The sequence below is a fragment of the Bubalus bubalis genome, chromosome 12 (assembly GCF_019923935.1).
Source record: "Bubalus bubalis isolate 160015118507 breed Murrah chromosome 12, NDDB_SH_1, whole genome shotgun sequence".
Classification (NCBI taxonomy): domain Eukaryota; kingdom Metazoa; phylum Chordata; class Mammalia; order Artiodactyla; family Bovidae; genus Bubalus; species Bubalus bubalis.
The window spans coordinates 27,831,704-27,849,829 of record NC_059168.1 but is presented as its reverse complement, the minus strand read 5'-3'; the positions used below and the strand labels follow the sequence as shown (position 1 = coordinate 27,849,829).

Below are 18,126 nucleotides of genomic sequence, written 5' to 3'. Positions count from 1 at the left end.
GTAGTGATGAGGAGTGGACTGAATTACTATCCACTGAGCACCTGCTTTATGCTAGGCTCTTCAACACACACTGGGTCATGTGATGCTTATCACTGCCTTCCTGAGGAAGGAGAAAGAAGTTGGGGCTCTGAGATATTAAGAAACTCCCCCAAAGACCCTGAGCTGGTAAGTGGGAGAGTTAAGATCTGACCTGCAGCCACCTCCGTGCCCAGCAGCCTGTGTCCCTGCCCGCCCAGTGACCGGAACCCCAAGGCAGTGCTAGGACCTGAGGACACGCTGGGACCCCTGCTTCCGTGCTCTCCAGATTCCTCACTGCCACCTCCTTCCACTTCCCAGTTGTTCCCAGACCAGGACTAAGCACACAGCCCCCGAGACTCCAGAACAACCAGTCCATGATGACAACAGCCTTCAGAGACTACTTTGTGGGGAGGTTCCAGTTGTGCATGGCTACATTTTATTAAAAAGAGCAACTTAGCAGTGGCATTCCTAGAATCATTAACTATACATGGAACTTAGAAGTGATTAATCTCGGGCGTTTTATTTTTCAAGTGCCCTTCAGCATGAGTTTGGGTGCCCCGCTCACACATTCATGGGCACTTGACTGGGTGGAGGCAGGTGGGGGGAATTTACTGGAAAGGGTCGTTGACAGAAATGCTGCCCTATCGCTTCTACCTTGCACAGAAGCAGAAGTGAGATTCCACTTCTATTTGAGGGAGGAGGCAGTAGGCTGTCTCCATGGCAACTCTGGAGGAATAAGGACCTAACGAAGGTTTGGGGGAAATTAAGTTGTGGTTGTCCACGTGTTTGGCCTTGTCACGGGCAGTGGCTTGGAATACCTGCCTGAAGGAAGGACACAGGTATGGTGATACAGAGGGGACATTCCAGGAATGACTCCAACAAGCACTGCACGACCGACTGACTCCTACCTACCTGGGTGGTTTTTCTAAATGCTTCACTGTGGATGGTTAACCCTGCCAGGAAAGCTAAGCGCGCGCGTGTGTGTGCGTGTGTGAGTGTGAAGACAGAGAGAGAAAGCGAGAGAAAGGAGAAGGGAAGGAGAGGTTGAATAATTTAAAACATGTTTTCTAGCTTATTTCCCTAGGGTTTTATTTGTTTTTGCTGATTTTATTTGCTCTAGTTTCTATTTTAATACTTTTTAAACTTCAGAGCCTTCTCAGCTATGCACTTTAGGATCATTTTAGGAACAGTGTTAACACCCAGCTACAGGTGGATGACACCTTGACAGTCTTCCTTAACATGGAATCACAATGTTTTGTATGAGGCAAAATTATGACCTACAGCGTCAGCAAGTCTATGGAATTGTCAATGTCACTCCAATAAGATGTGAGCGCATCCCAGTCCTGTTAGCCACTGCTACCGTGACCTTCGGCAAGCTCCTAAGCCACTGTGAGCCTCAGGTTCCTGGGGACAATAATCTTCTTTCATCTCATAATGGCAGTGTGACTATCAACTAACATAATGACAGTGAACACGCTTGAAAACATAATATAATCTACAAGTGGAAGGGAGTGGTGTTATTATGTTATTAATAATTATAGGACTTAACACAAAGAGGTTGCATTACTAATGACAACAATTTTTTGGCAAAGCAGTTTGCTGTTTTTCTTCCCTCACCTTTTTCTAAGTTCAAAGAGCCAGTGAGAGACAGAAGCCTGCCTGCAAGCCCTGCCGGCTTCAAGGTCAAAACTCAGTCATGCATTTTCACGGGGCACAAAGAGGAGCCAATCGATTAGACACAGAAATCAGAGTGTTAAGTAGAAAGCTGCCTGAACAGACGACCGCAGGGCTCAGAGGACGAGGAGGGAGCCACAGCCTGCCTGCTCCCCTCTCTCCAGGGTTTTGCTGACCCTGGAGGATAGTTCATTCCTCACGGGGAAAGCAGAGCAACGCTCGCTCAGGGAGGTCCTCCACTTTGCCCAGGTGGGACCTCATTAGCCTCCCTCAGGCTTGCTCCCATCTGGCTGGTGCTGAGAAACCTGTGAGCGTGAGAAGGAAAATAGAGCCTGGGCACAGTGCTCTCAACGGGAAAGACATCCAGGCCCAGCAGCATGCCTTCTAGATCCTCACTTCTCACACAGGGTCCCTGAATAGCAGCCTCAGCAAGACTGGCCGCTGAATAGACACACGGAATCGCAGTCATGCCCTGACCCCACTGAGTCAGAATCTGCATTGGTCTGCGATGCCCAGGTTACTTTTGTGCACTTAGCATTTGAGGAAGTGCTGTTCTGGTAACCCACGAGCCAGGGAGTGGGGTGGTGGTGACAAGGGTGAGGCTCCCTAGCGGGGTATCTGGTGAACTGCTTCCACCTGCCTTAATCCTGATGAGGCCCCGCATTGTCTGGTAAGGAGTAGGATCCCCATGCAGACCATATCAGTTTTCAGCAAGAAGCCAACAGGCTGGACAAGCCCCTTCAGAGGACAGCTCTCTCCTTCTCTCCATGCAGGCCAACCTGCGGGTCAGCCCCTTTGGCGCTGTGGGAAATGCGCCTTTCCAGTTGCTAGGCCTTTGTCCAAAGGGCACTGAATGGCTGGAGTGGCCACTTCCGGTTACACTTCCTTAGCACTCAGAAGCAGACTGCACTCTGAGCCTTCAAGCCGAGACCCTTGAGCCCTCCCCAGTCCTCCTCCCCACAGGCTGCACAGCAGCCAGCCTGCCAGCCTGCTCCCACAGCCCGGGGCCTGGCTGCCTCCTCAGGACTGGTTTCTTCCCAATGCCTAGGATTTGCTTTACCATCTTCATCCTGTGTCTGGGAAGCAGGCCCCTGTGGCCAAGGACACGACTGGAAAGTGGAGGGGAAACTGAAGGGACACGGAGAGATAGTCAGGGCCACTCAACTTCAATGCAATTCTTTCCCCTTCTGAACCAAGTTCTTGAGTTCTTGGTTTTTCCATCCATTAACCAACCAGCTGCACTCAGAAAATGTACCCAAAGTCTCCCTGTGCTTTTCCTATCTCCCAAATAAGATTATAATTACCCTTCTCACTTAGAGGGTTGAGAACATGAAACAGAATTATAAGGGAAAAACGGAGTGACATGAGAGATCATTCTGGACAAGGTTTTCTTTACTAATATAGACCCCAGGCACTGATCTCAGCACTTTATAAATCCTAACCCACCCAACTGGCACAAGGCTAGAAGCATATACTGCTGGTGCGTCCAGTTTAGGACAAGGCACAGGGACCCAGAGAGGCAAGGAGTTTGTTGACGGTCACCCATGTGGGGAAGTGCAAAAGGGATGCTGGGACAAGAGCAGGCTCAGATCTGCTCTGCTTGGCTTGGGAGAGGAGGCCCAGGGCAGCTCTGGGCCTTGGAACCAAGCCTCCCACTTGCTCTAGGCTATTCCTCTTTCTTCAGGATAGAACAGTCCGTGGGGCAATCAAGGTCTTGCAGACTAACTATGGAGGAAAACAGGAGATGTGTGCGTGACAAGTCAGCCACACCCTCGAGGGCCACCTCCACAGCAGGAAAACACCTAGCAAGACAATTGGGGAAGCCCTCAGGGGAATGCGTTCTAATGTGGCTACCTTCCCGCCAGGGATAAACCCAGTCTAGTCCAATTCTTTCCTAATTCTGCAGGAGAGTAGCCCCTGAAGCTCTTCAGAAAACACAGAAGGGCCTCAAAGACATTCTTAGCCTCCAAACCCAAACATCATCCAGTCCCTTCAAATATTTCCTCAATATCCAATTGGCCTGCCTCTAATTTCTGAAAGTCGCTCAACAAGGGGCCAATTGATTTCTCCCTTTGCCAACTGCCAGTGCACTTAAAACCCATTCACTCACTCCCAGTCAGATGCTCCATGATATTTAAGACTCAATTTTCCTCTCTTCCAGGCTCTCTCCTCCATTGCTGATCCAATCATTTCAAGGATTTTAACCTTTGCTCTTCAGACCCTGCTGACCCTCTTTCTCCCCTCTTCACCACACTTAACCCTCCCCTCCCTTGTTCTGGAGCCCACCAGGGGCACCACCCACAGCAGTGCCTGCAGGGGCTGTGAGAAGGATGCCATCTGTACCCCTTATTCACCCAGGGCCCCAGCCAGGACCTCTGGGCCTGGACTGATGAGTAAGAGCCCAGTGCTGCTTTGCAGGCAGAAAGAAAGTGAAAGTGAAGTCGCTCAGTCATGTCCGACTCTGTGCGACCCCATAGACAGCAGCCCACCAGGCTCCTCTGTCCATGGGATTTTCCAGGCAAGAGTACTGGAGTGGGGTTCCATTGCCTTCTCTGCCTATAATCACTACTGCTGCTGCTGCTAAGTCGCTTCAGTCGTGTCCGACTCTGTGCGACCCCATGGACAGCAGCCCACCAGGCTCCCCCGACCCTGGGATTCTCCAGGCAAGAACACTGGAGTGGGCTGCCATTTCCTTCTCCAATGCATGAAAGTGAAAAGTGAAAGTGAAGTCGCTCAGTTGTGTCTGACTTTTAGCGACCCCGTGAACTGCAGCCCACCAGGCTCCTCCATCCATGGGATTTTCTAGGCAGGAGTACTGGAGTGGGGTGCCATTGCCTTACCTAACACTAAACCCAGTGGCAACTAAGCATATGCCCCACACCCAACATGTCTGCAAACTTCTATGAATGTTCAAAACCTTCAGAAGATTACTAAAGAGATGGATCTCTGCCTCAGCTGCCTGCTGCCAACATGAGTATCTGTCACACAAAAGGAAAGATACTCTGACAGGCACAAAGGAGGAGAGAAAAAATCTCTCCAGAAGAAAGTAAATTTTCCTTGCGGGCAGACCCCCTGCCAAACATTGGCTCAGCCAAGTTGGAGTCCGGTGGATGGGACCAATCTCCAACAGTGCTGCCCCCCTGCCCCAGTCTCAGCAGGCCTTGCTCACTCAGTCAGGAATCTCAGAAACTGTTGGAACACAGATACCCAGAGCTCCCACCAGAGAGAAGGTGGAGGGCCAAAAGCAACAGATCACAGCCTCTGCTCCCACTGCCCCTTAACTGGAGAACATGTGGAGGGATGCAGCACCGTGCAGAGTCAGAGGAAACTGCCCCACACATAACCAGGAATGACCCAGGATCACACCAGCCAGGCCTGTGCTCAGAATCAGATGACAGATATTCAGAGGGAATACAGGAAACGTTAACCTTCCCCCGACCCAAATTAAACTGTGCCAGGCCGAGCACTGCACCACAGGGAGAAGAGGCTCAACTTGTTTTAATTTTGGGTGTGTTTAGGCTTTGCTTTAGTAAATGCACAATTGCAAATCTCCAGAGTATCTCAGAGCAGTTCTCCAGCTGGAGAGCTGTAAGGGTTTAATTAACCTAAATACCTGCGACTTCCTGCCTCCAAAAACCTGTTCTCCAAAACTTGGCAGTGACCTGGCCCAGGCTATGTCTGTTGAACAGCACTAGAACCCCAGACTCGGCATTTCTATGCTCAGCAGTGGCCCAAATGAGCAGGAAGGATGCTCAACAGACCAGGAGTTCAAGACTCTTCAACTTGGACTTAGTGACCAGCTTTTGTTGTTTAGTCATTTGTGTCTGACTCTGTGACCACATGGACTGTGACCACATGGACTGCAGCACGCCAGGATTCCCTGTCCTTCACCATCTCCCAGAGCTTGCTCAAACTCATGTCCATCGAGTAGGTGAGGCCATCCAACCTCTGTTGTCCCCTTCTCCTCCTGCCTTTAATATTTCCCAGCATCAGGGTCTTTTCCAATGAGTCAGTTCTTCGCATCAGGTGGCCAAAGTATTGGAGTTTCAACTTCAGCATCAGTCCTTCCAACGAATATTCAGGACTGATTTCTTTTAGGATTGACTGGTCTAATCTCCTTGCAGTCCAAGGGACTCTCAAGAGTCTTCTCCAACACCACAGTTTGAAAGCATCAATTCTTTGATGTTCAGCCTTCTTTATGGTCCAACTCTCACGTCCGCACATGACTATTGGAAAAGCCATAATTTCGACTATACAGACCTTTGTAGGCAAAGTAATGTCTCTGCTTTTTAATATGTTGTCTAGGTTTGTCATAGCTTTTCTTCCAAGGAACAAGTGTCTTTTAATTTCATGGCTGCAGTCACCATCTGCAGTGATTTTGGAGCCCAAGAAATAAAGTCTCTCACTGTTTCTGTTGTTTCCCCACCCATTTGCCATGAAGTGATGAGACCAGATGCCATGATCTTTGTTTTTTGAATGTCGAGTTTTAAGCCAGCTTTTTCACTCTCCTCTTTCACCTTCATCAAGAGGCTCTTTAGTTCCTCTTCATTTTCTGCCATAAGGGTGGTGTCGTCTGCATATCTGAGGTTATTGATATTTCTCCCGGCAACCTTGATTCCAGCTTGTGCTTCATCCAGCCTGGCATTCTGCATGATGTACTCTGCATATAAGTTAAATAAGTGATAATTGCTCAGTCACGCCTGACTCTTTGCAACCCCATGGACTGTAACCTGCCAGGCTTCTCTGTCCATGGAATTTTCCAGGCAAGATTACTGGAGTGGGTTGCCATTTCCTTCTCCAAAGTTAAGTAAGCAGGGTGACAATATACAGTCTTTATGTATTCCTTTCCCAATTTTGATCCAGTCCTATGTTTCATGTCCCATTCTAATTGTTGCTTCTTAACCTGCAAACAGGTTTCTCAGGAGGCAAGTAAGGTGGTCTGGTATTCCTATCTTTTTAAGAATTTTCCAGTTCATTGTGATCCACACAGTCAAAGGTTTTAGCCTAGTCAATGAAGCAGAAGTAGATGTTTTTCTGGAATTCCTTGCTTTTTCTATGATCCAACGAAATGTTGGCAATTTGATCTCTGGTTCCTCTTTAGCCCAGCTCATTACAAGGAGAATTTATATTAGATTCCAGCATGTTCCAGGAAACCATGTCATGTACCATACCATGGATGTGTGGGTGGGGAAGGAAGGCTGAATTGCTTCAGTGAAAGCAGCCCTCCCTCTCCACAAACACACCCATAGGTACATGCACACTTGAGCATCACACTGTTCACAAACACAGCCTTCCAACACTGAGCCTCTTAGACAAAAAGACCGTAAAGGGAACTCCTTCCCATTGTGGGAACTGCATTTCACTCTGTGGCCTGCATGTCCCAAGAACAGAGCTGGGTCAGCAGTGCAGGTCAGGCTGTGTAAACAGGGACCACAAGAGCCAGGCCTCACACACCCTTGGGAACAGGTTGGTGCTTTTGTATCACAGCTGAAAGGTTTACCCCCTTGCCTCCACCCTACCTGCCTGTCTCCTTCTGTTCATCCCAGCACCAGTGGGGGCTTCCTCGGGAGCCCTGGTCATCCCATCTGTGTCTTAGGAAGAGCCTGCAGGGCCATGATGCAGGGCCCAATGAAGGCCCGGCCTTGCGTGGCTTTCAGGGCTTTCAGGAAAGCACTTGGGTTCCAATGTGTCTTTTACTGGATGACAGGACATTTTTAGCTGATTGTTAAAGTCACAGTCTACTATAGCCCATCAACAACCAATTTGGCCCCAGTAAAATGGATTCCAATTCCCTCAGCACTAGTCTCCTAGCAATCAGCTCATCAATATACATAATGTTTAGAAGCTGGATATTGATTGTGGAGTCTAATGGACTCATTATTCAGGGTTCTGCTTGACCCCTGGACGAACATTTTATTGGAGCTTCCCTCTCCACTCACTACCAAATTCCAAATGGGGGGGGGTGGGGGAAGGGTAGCAGGGATGATGGAGAGGAAGCAAAGAGGTTCCAGGGTTTGGCCATAAATCAAGTATGTTCATGACCTGGGGTTTTGCCCAGCCAATGTGAAGTAGCCTGTAATACTGTCAGCCCCCAGCATCACGGAAATAACGAGGAGCTACTGTTGCCATAGGATACAGCAAGCACCCATGGCGTGGTTTCCTTTGGGGGCAGCCATCGATCCTCTGGGTCACAAATGCTAGCAGAGGCACCTTAGAGTCCCTGCCAGTGTCTGTACAATGATCAGCAGCAGCACCAAGCCCAGGCCCTCAAACACAGCCCCCACAGCCCAGCTCCACAGCATCCCTGACTCCTCCCCTAGGCCTGGGGACACCTATGCACAGCACAGGGGCCGCTCCATTGTTCCTCCCAAGTCCCTGCTCTCAGAAGCCTGTCTCATGCAGGGCTGGGGGAAAGGTGAGCTTCTGAGGCACAGAGCAGGGGGGCTGAGTCACAGAAAAGAAGAATGCTGATGGGACAGGCAGTCTGGCCTCCCAGTGGGTCATGGGGAGACTTTTTCCACAAAGAGATTAGCTAGATTCTTTTTCCTCCTGATAAGATCCCGAGCAGAGTCTGCTGGTAAGCCCTGACCATTTAGTAGTCATCACAGAGTGCGGAGCTAAGACATTTCACTTCTTGGCAGAGAAATGAACACGCAGAGCCTCCCGTATACCAAATAAGCCCGTCTCTCCCTCACAAAACTTTCATCTCATCTAGAGTCAATACAAAAACACATTTCCAAACCATTGCTTTATTTTCACATGTGAGGATTCAGTGTCCTCAATTACATTTAAAATTCCACAATTGGAAGATAGGTGCATTCAGTAACCCTACCTTCTCTTCTGCTCTACCCCGAGGCTTGCCCTGGGCTACACTGGGCCCACCCCTACCATGTTCATTGCAGGCAGGGGATTTGTAGTCTTTGTGGTTTCAAGAGTTTGAGGTTCAGACACAACTCGCTTCATTCTACGAAACTATATACTTTTGGCATTTTCCAAAGAAGCTGAAAATCTACGCTAATTTTTTTTTACCCAAAGGAAAAGTTTTGGACCTTACATTTGTTTGTTTTTAAAAGTGTGTGAGCCAAATAAAATACCTTCCAGGCTGCAACCTCTCATGTATAAAATCTCCCCAACGGTGGGAGATGTAATAAAAGGGAACAGGAGAGAGGGAGCTTGAGGATGTAGTAATCCATCTCCCAGGAGGAGGCTCCAAGGTCTCCAAAACTTGGAGCAGATTCTTGCTACTTTGCCTTTACATTTTAAGTCACTTTCTGGTCCACATGTCTAGATTTCCCAGACATCCCATGCAAGGGTGTCAGATTTAGAATACAAAAACACAGTCTATCCAGTTAAATTTCAATTTCAGATAAACAATGAATACTTTTTTGTATTAGTATGTCCAGTACAATATTTGGGATATACCTATCTTTAAAATTATGCAGAGCTAGTGTGAAGTTCAATGTGACTAGACAGCCTGTACTTTTTCTACAACCCCAATCCTGCCAGCTCTTGGAGTTTTTTCTTCACTCACAGCCCCAACTACCATGACCCAGGGTTCTGTCCCCATGGTGGGGTTGTATTGCTGATGCAAAATCATTTCTCATATTGCAAGAGAAGAAAAGGAATGACGTTAACAAAAACAGTAGTTTTTAAAGCTTACGTTAAGTGTCTCAATATATCAAATAACTTCTGAATTTAGAGAGCCCCGTGGTATTTTACTGTAGGCTGGGCTCTCTTGGAGGACCACTCATTCGCTGGTTTCTTTAAATGAAGTCCTTCTAACTTCTTTCTAGTCAATACCCTTGGGCTTTCAGACCACTGAAAATATGACTCTGTTGCTAGTGACTTGCACTAAAAAACATACTGAAATAAAATCATTTAGGCTAGTATTTCCCCAACTCAATTATATTCTTTGGAACTCTATTCCTGTAGGATCCTCCTGGGGGAAAAAAAAATGGTTCTGTGGTTGAATAAGCAGGAAACTGCACACTGCCTATGGCCAGCTGGGAAAGTCACTGTGAACATCAGCATATGAAAGGCTTGAGGAATCTTGTGGGGGAAACTCTGAGCTGCTTATTCCAACAAGAACCAAACTCATCTGACCACAGATCGCAAAGGCTGCCACCTCCCCCATCTAATCCCTATTAACCCTACAGGTAACACTTGGGATGTTAGAAACTGATGAATGTTTCTCAAACACAACTAACCCTTTAGACAGTATTTTTTCCTATGCCCTGGTTTAGGTTCTGGTTTGAGTTCTTCAGAAGTGTTCCTGGCCCTGATCCCAGACTGTTCCTTCACGGTCTTCTTTCAAAGCCCACAGAAACTCCACATGTTCAACAAAGCCTCCTTGACCTCCTGGTCTCTCCAGTCACACTGACCACTTCCTTCTTTGTTTCTCTGACTTTTGGTTCAGCAATTAATCCCAGCACATCAATTCACACAGCCCATGTCCTCAAGACATTAATCCAGGTATGCTGATTTGATTCTTTTGCTATTGTTTTCTGATTCTGTTTCTTTATTTGTTGGCTCCTCAACCAGGCTCGAAGCTACTTGGGCTGACACGTCTGCTTCACAACAGCCCCTATTTCAAGATGGGCCAAGCGCCCAATAGGCCTTTGTTAAATTCTTTTTGACAGAAGCGTGTCTATTCATGTACCCATGTTCTAATCATTGCTGATTTCAAAAACAAAGAATGGCTTTCCTAAAAGAATCAGGAGCTGACTTCTCTGAGGCACCATTAAAGATGAAAAGTTAATCCCAGAGTTGCCTTCTGAGCCATGCATTGTGCACACCCTGGTGCCAGTCACCACTGCCCCCCCAAACAACCCAACCCCAACCCAAACCAGTGGAGGAGGGAAAGACCTGAGAAGACCGGAGATTTCCATGACACTGAAATGATTTCCCAGTTAGGGAAAATTTCATAGATCAAAATATCCAAGAATGATACGTCATCTACAGCCTTGAAATTCAAATGATTTCAATTCTTCTGTCCTGGGGAATACCATGTCATTATCCTAAGGCAAAGATAGCCATGTACTCTGATAAAGAACAGATTGCAAAATGACCTGCTCTCCAATGCTGAAGTCACAGGACTCTTTTATTTAACGGGCCGGGAGGGGCTTCAGGGTTTTACAGACATTGTGCTGTGAGCTCCATCACAAATCAAGGCCTGTGTGATGCAGACTTCTAACAATCCTACTGTATATCCATAGTCTTCAGGGAGCTTTCATCTTAACGCTGAGATTCCGATTTAAAAAGAAAAATCTGGGCAACAACAGAGGAGTCTCTAAAACACATAATTGGAAATCTAAACACATCGTACAAATCAACTGTACACACACTTCATTGTCCCAGAAGCATATTTCTTTCCATCTCAAGCCAATTACAAAAAAAAATTCCACACTCAAAGCTTTAAATAAATAGCCCTAGTTTCCAAGGTGAAACAGAATCTCCTTTTGAATGATAACAAGTGATAAAAATATCAGTTATAAGCCAATTTTTGTAAATCAATTATTTTCTAAAATGCACAAAGGGCTTTCCAAGAAGGCTCATGGCAAACTTCATTGGATTCAGTTCCCAGAAAAATATGCAACCAGCTAACATTTCCTGGGTGAAAATACTGCCAGGTCTGAGCACTTGGAAGTCACTAAGAAACACTTAAACATTCTAGACTGCTAATGCCTTGTTTGTTCCCTTCTCGGTCCCCAAGCAATCAATTAAGAATACGCAACACAGACACTCATGCTTTGCAAGCACAATTAATAAGATTTGGATTTTGTAGACATTTCTATATCTTGGAAATTTCAATGAGATTTCAGGTAAAATGGGGTCCAAACATATTCAGTTAAGATTTGATCAAATCACTTCCCATCATTCAGAACTTACTCAAAGTGTCAACTCCTCAGAGTCCTTCCTGGGCCACACCAGCTAAAGAACATCCCACCCCATGCACAGGTATAATACAGTTTTCTACCACATTCCTGATTTTATATTTCCTAAAGTTTTTATAGTACCTGTATCACCTTCTTCATCAGTTTAATGTTTACTGTCCATCCCCCATCAGTAGAAAACAATGTAAGAGATCACCTTTGTACTCATGTCCTCTGCCTGGCCCAATGCTAAATCCCTGGAGCCTCTTTCAGGGCTGGTGATGGCTGTTCAACTCTCACTACCATCCATTTCCAGGACTTTCATATTCCCAAACTGAAACTCTGTGCCATTAAGCACTGAACCCCCTGAGCCTCTCCACCCCGCAACCTCCTCAGTTCAGTTACTCAGTCGTGTCTGACTCTTTGCGACCCCATGAATCGCAGCACGCCAGGCCTCCCTGTCCATCACCAACTCCCAGAGTTCACCCAAACTCATGTCCATCGAGTCGGTGATGCCATCCAGCCATCTCATCCTTTGTCGTCCCCTCCTCCTCCTGCCCCCAATCCCTCCCAGCATCAGAGTCTTTTCCAATGAGTCAACTCTTCGCATCAGGTGGCCAAAGTATTGGAGTTTCAGCTTTAGCATCAGTCCTTCCAAAGAACACCCAAGACTGATCTCCTTTAGGATGGACTGGTTGGATCTCCTTGCAGTCCAAGGGACTCTCAGGAGTCTTCTCCAACACCACAGTTGAAAAGCATCAATTCTTCGGTGCTCAGCTTTCTTCACAGTCCAACTTTCACATCCATACATGACCACAGGAAAAACCATGGCCTTGACTAGACGGACCTTTGCTGGCAAAGTAATGTCTCTGCTTTTGAATATGCTATCTAGGTTGGTCATAACTTTCCTTCCAAGGAGTAAGCGTCTTTTAATTTCATGGATGCAATCACCATCTGCAGTGATTTTGGAGCTCCCCCAAAATAAAGTCTGACACTGTTTCCACTGTTTCCCCATCTATTTCCCATGAAGTGATGGGACCAGATGCCATGATCTTAGTTTTCTGAATGTTGAGCTTTAAGCTAAGTTTTTCACTCTCCTCTTTCACTTTCATCAAGAGGCTTTTGAGTTCCTCTTCGCTTTCTGCCATAAGGGGGTGTCATCTGCATATCTGAGGTTATTGATATTTCTCCCGGCAATCTTCTAGCAATTGTTATTCTACTTTGTCTCTATGAATTTGACTACTCTAGGACCTCATATAAGTGGAATCATGTGAGTTGACCATGTTGTACTGTGTATCAGAATTCCAAAATGTGGATACACGACATTTTGTTAATCCATTCATCTATCAATGGGCATCTGAGTTGTTTCCACCTTTTGGCTATCATAAATAATATTTCACTGAACATTGGCATACAAATATTTGAGTTCTTGCTTTCAGATTTTTGGAATATATACCCAATAGCAGAATTTCTTAATCATATGGTAATTCTATGTTTAATTTTTTGAGGAACTGCCATACTGTTTTCCACAATGGCTGTACTATTGTATATCCCTGCCAGTAGAGCACAAGGTTCCAATTTCTCTACGTCTTCTTCAACATTTGTTATTTTTTGTTTGTTTGTTTCTTTGGGTTGTGTTTTTTTTGTTTCTCTTTGTTAATTACATTTTTATCTGAAGCAACAGTTCCCATTTATGTCCATTATAGATGAATGGATCTAATGAGAAAAAACTTTTGACTTGGGTTACTACCCAATGCACAGAGGTCATGAACAACTAAATAATTTACCTTTCACAGTTCAGCCTGGGCTAACAGCACAAGGATTATTTCTGAATATTTGGAAGCCACCTCCCACTAGAAATATAAGCAAGTAAAGAGAACCAACTGCTAGGTAGCTTTCTCCCCATACTGGTATTAACGTTTTCTGCAAACAGCCCCAGCTGACAGCAAGTGGAATCTCAGGCAGGAACTGCTCTGTGCAGCACCAACTATAGGCCCTGCCACTTCTGGAAGTGCATAAAAGGGACTTTGGAAACTGTGTGGTGTTGGCCATTAAGACTTGGAAGGAATGAGGAGTGGAAATTACAGCCATCTGAATGCAATTGCCTGGCTTTATCTTTGCCCAACACTCCAAGAGCCTATAAACATCAGTGGAGGGAAAAGGGTTTAATCTCCAAAGACATAAAATTTTCAGAGCTATGTGACCTCTGAAAGAATAAGGCCATCTGAGAAAACTATTTCCTGAAACTCAAATCCAGGCTTGGGGAATGAGGCCACCAGCCAAGGCTCAGTCTTTCACTTTTCAAAATGTTTGCACATCAGCCTTTCCCACTGGATTTGGATACTGGGGAGAAAAAAGCTGTGGCCAATTTAACTGTATCTCCCTGGCCCTTAGCACAGGGATTGTCACCCAGCTGGGAATGAATACATAGTTCTTAAAACAATAAATGAACACACGACACCTATCTAGAAGAGTGAGGATTTTTCTGATCCCAGAGATGGGAGAATGTTGTCTTCCTGATATATTCTAGCCCTGACAAGATCTCATGGAGTAGGCTTTGTGTCCTGTGAAGACCCAAGAGAGCAGTCCTTCACAGAAATCCCTATAATTGTCATGTGGGTTCATGTGTAAAATAAGCTTTCTCTACCCGGCCCTGGAGCCAGCCGTAGGGAATAATAATCTGGGTAGAATGGCTTTCAATTCCCTTTCTCTATTCCCTAAACCAAGGGTTCCCAATCTCCAGGATCTAATGCCTGATGATCTGAAGTAGAGCTGATGTAATAATAACAGAAATAAAGTCCACAATAAATATAATATGTTTGAATCATCCAGAAACTCCCCCAACCCTCAGTCCTTGGAAAAACTGTTCCACAGAAGTGGTCCCTGGTGCCTAAAAGGTTGGGGACCACTGCTAACCCATGTCTGTGTCCTACTCCTCCGACTCCCACATGGGTACCCCTTTTCAACAACAATAGTGGAGGTAATAGGGTCAGCAAGAGTCAGCTTCCTTTACTGCTTTACAGTTTCCATGGGGCTCTCAACTGCATTAGTTTTTTTTGACCCCCAGCACAACCTAATGGGAAAACCAAGGAGAGTGGTTTTCAGTCATCTGATTTACCAAAGGTATGTGAGCAATATGCCGTAGAATGAAGTCTCCAGGCTCCAAAAACCCAGTTCTCTTTCTGTGAGTGTCTTTCTGTTCCTTAAACATTACCAAGCACATATTAATCTCAAAGCCAAAACTCGCACCCCTTTAGGGCTGTTCTCAATTACCCACTGAGAGGAAAGATGGCTCCTAATGGACGGATTCTAATCATGCTGATATGTTAATGATTGCACGTGATTTCATGTGTTTGTGGTTGTATTAAAATATGTCTACAAATTCATGCATACTCCTCTCTCCAAGAGGTGAAGCTTAATTCACCTGTGTTTGAGCTTGGACTGGACTAAGTAACGTGCCTCTAAGAAATAAAAAAGGTGAAGTGATGATGTGTAATTTCAGAGACTAGTTCATATGAGCTAGTGGTCACTGTGGCATCTTCCTTGCTCTCTCCAATCACTGTGGAGGAAGCCAGCTGCCATAATGTGAGGACACTCAACAGCTCTATGGAAAGACTCAGGTAGCAAGACTGAGGCCACGTGCCAACAGTTGTATGAGAGAATCATTTTGGAAACCTTTAGATAACTTCAGTACCAGTCAGAAGACTGACTGGAGTCTCATGAGAGTCCTTGAGCCAGAACCACAAAGTTAAGCTTCTCCTGAATTCTTGACCCACAGAAACTGAAAGCGAACATTTATTTTATAAAGCAGCTAAATCTGTGGGGTCATCTGTTATGCCTCAACAGGAACCTAAGACAGTTTTCTACCACCTAGGAAATATATATACTTAAAGAAAGTTTACCTTTAAAAAAATTTTATTTTTATACCACTAATCTATGCTTAATTAAAATTTTAAATATATATATAAGAACAAACTTTTAAAATTACTCTAGTCTTATTTACATAACTAATTTTATCATTTTGATATAACTTTTCATGTTTCCTACTTGTATGTGTGTGTGTGTATTGGTGGTCTTTATTTTTCTTACAAAAATGAGCTCATACTACTTAGAATCTTTTTGTCATTCAACAGTACTGAATTCTATTTCAAGTCATTAAAGTTAAAATTACAACAGTACTTTGAATAGTCACATAGTACTTTATTAATTATATCAAAATATATTTAACCAATTTTTTTTAATAAGTGATTTAGCTATTACCAATTAGCATGAATGAGGCTGCAGTGAGAAACTGTCCATGTGTCTTTTGTGGGCTTGTTGGCTGTGTCCTTAGCATAAATTGATACATATGGAACTGCTGAATAAAAAAAGGTATATACTTCTTAAATGAGTGCCAGGCACGCTAACAGATTATATCAAAGACTGGGAACATTTATATCTTCCCAACAGTTTATTATTTATTGTCCCTCTCGGATAAACTCTGGCCAACCAATTAAAAACCAATTCTTAACTCAAAGAATTGAATCTTTAGTGGTGGAGTTGCCAGCAGCTGGCAGACCAACAGAAAGATGCTTGGGTGGATGAGGGAGCTTTCCCCTCAAGCTATGCACCATCTTGCGAAGTTCCCTCCATCTAAGTCGCCACAGAACTGACTTTGGCTCCTCTTTCTTCAGCCTGACAAACCAGGAAAGAAGACAGAGATTGGCTTTGCCATGAAAGGCATCAAATGCAGTTGTGGAAAATGTGGCACCATCTCCTGGTACAGTGCATTGAGGCAGTCATATTGTCCTTGTAGAAGGACTGAGAGATACAACTTCCAGAAGACAGGGTGGAGCAAAAAGCTCTTTTTCTCATGGCCACTTAAAGTCAGGCTCCCCTGGAGCCTGTGTAGACCACCTATAAGCAGAGTGGGGATGGCCAGGACCATTGAACCAACCTACAAAGAGCTATGTGTCCCTCAAAGAGGTTAAGTGACTTGGACAAGGTAACAAAACCAGGTTGAAAGTGAGACTCAGAACCCAGATCCTCCCACACCCATGCCCCTGTGTGGATGACCACCCTGGTTTAGGCACATTCAGGACAAGAATTATAAAGAGCTGGGATTCCACCTGAAGCAGCCTCCTTCACCTTCCTTAGTGAGCCGCAGCCCACGCCCCCACTCCTTTGGATCCCCTGATCCATGCCTCACCCTTCTATATTAGTGTCTCCTCCCTCTACACCTGAGAGATCTCACCTTGCTGAGATGACCCTTGCGTTCCTAACAAACTGGTTTGGGCACCATGCCCTCTTCCTCTTGATTTCCCCAGTCCCTAACACAGCATACAGAAGGGCTTGATCAAATTCGACTCAGCTGACATGAAAAGCTGGCATCATTAACCCTGAATACCACAAGAGTGACTTCAACCAAATGAATAAAACATGATCACTTTGCATAAACTCCTAAAAGCATTTTTCCCCTAGCCAAATTAGAGATGTAAAGAATAATTAGGCTTCTCCTGGTGTCCTGTTAGTCCCTCTAAAATCATCACATGGCTGTCTTGCTTTAGTTGGCTGTACCATTTATCCCCACAATCCAGAGTCCATACAAGGGACATTGGGATGCAAAGTGACAACCAGACCTCTGCACAGCAGAGGCTTTTTTTTTTTTCTTTTGAGAAAGTCCCTCTTCTATTCATTGAAAAGTTAATAGTTTATGAGTGTCAGGCTCACCACTGCTGGGAGATACTGTTATTACAGCTGTCTATGTTCCAGGGAAGCACACTTAGTGACCATGAGTGAAACAAAACCAGAAATCAGTTTGTGAAAATGTACCTGATCAACACCATTTATTCTGGAAAAAACTTATTTCTCAGCCAACTATCTGTTTGGCATGTAGTGAAATCCTTACAACTACCATCCTAAACAAGCACCTCTGTCTGCCTAAGTCCCTAGTTTACCCAGGTAGAAATGGAAGAAAAGAGGACACTGAGATCACTTTTTAAAATGAACATTTCTTCTACTTTAGGGGGAAATGGAAGGGGACTACTGTGTACCAGGCAACACAAAATGTTTCATATACACTATCAAGTCCCATCTTCATCAAATGGAGCAGATTACGTCCAACAAGAATGATTCTTAAAAGACTTCGTAAGTGACAAACACCAGCCACAAGAGGATATGTTCTCTATGATGCCATTTTTATGAAATCTTAGAAAATGAAAAGTTTTAGATTCATCAAGCAGATAAGTAACTGTCACTGGCCAGAGGTGACAGTTACTTATCTGCTTGATGAATGCATAAGGGAACTTGGAGAATGATGGTAATGTTGATATCATAATTGTGGTGGCTAGAGGATTGTATACATTTGTCAAAACTCAAATTTACACCTAAAATTGCTAAATTTTATTATATGTACAGTATACTGCAATAAAACTGATTAAAAAAAATTTAATCCCATCTTGACATCAACTCTGTGAAACTCAAACATACTAAGTAACTTGCAGAAATCTGCCCTCCCTGACATACTGCCAGGCTGCCTCCACTTAGAAGATCCTTCAGTATTATTATAACACTTTCTCACTCT

General features: G+C 44.9%; 1 protein-coding gene across 4 annotated transcripts in view; it reads right to left on the bottom strand.

Annotated features, from left to right (window-relative positions):
* Positions 1-18,126, bottom strand: part of PRKCE (protein kinase C epsilon) — a 543,326-nt gene that overhangs the window by 266,888 nt on the left and 258,312 nt on the right. The window lies entirely within an intron of this gene.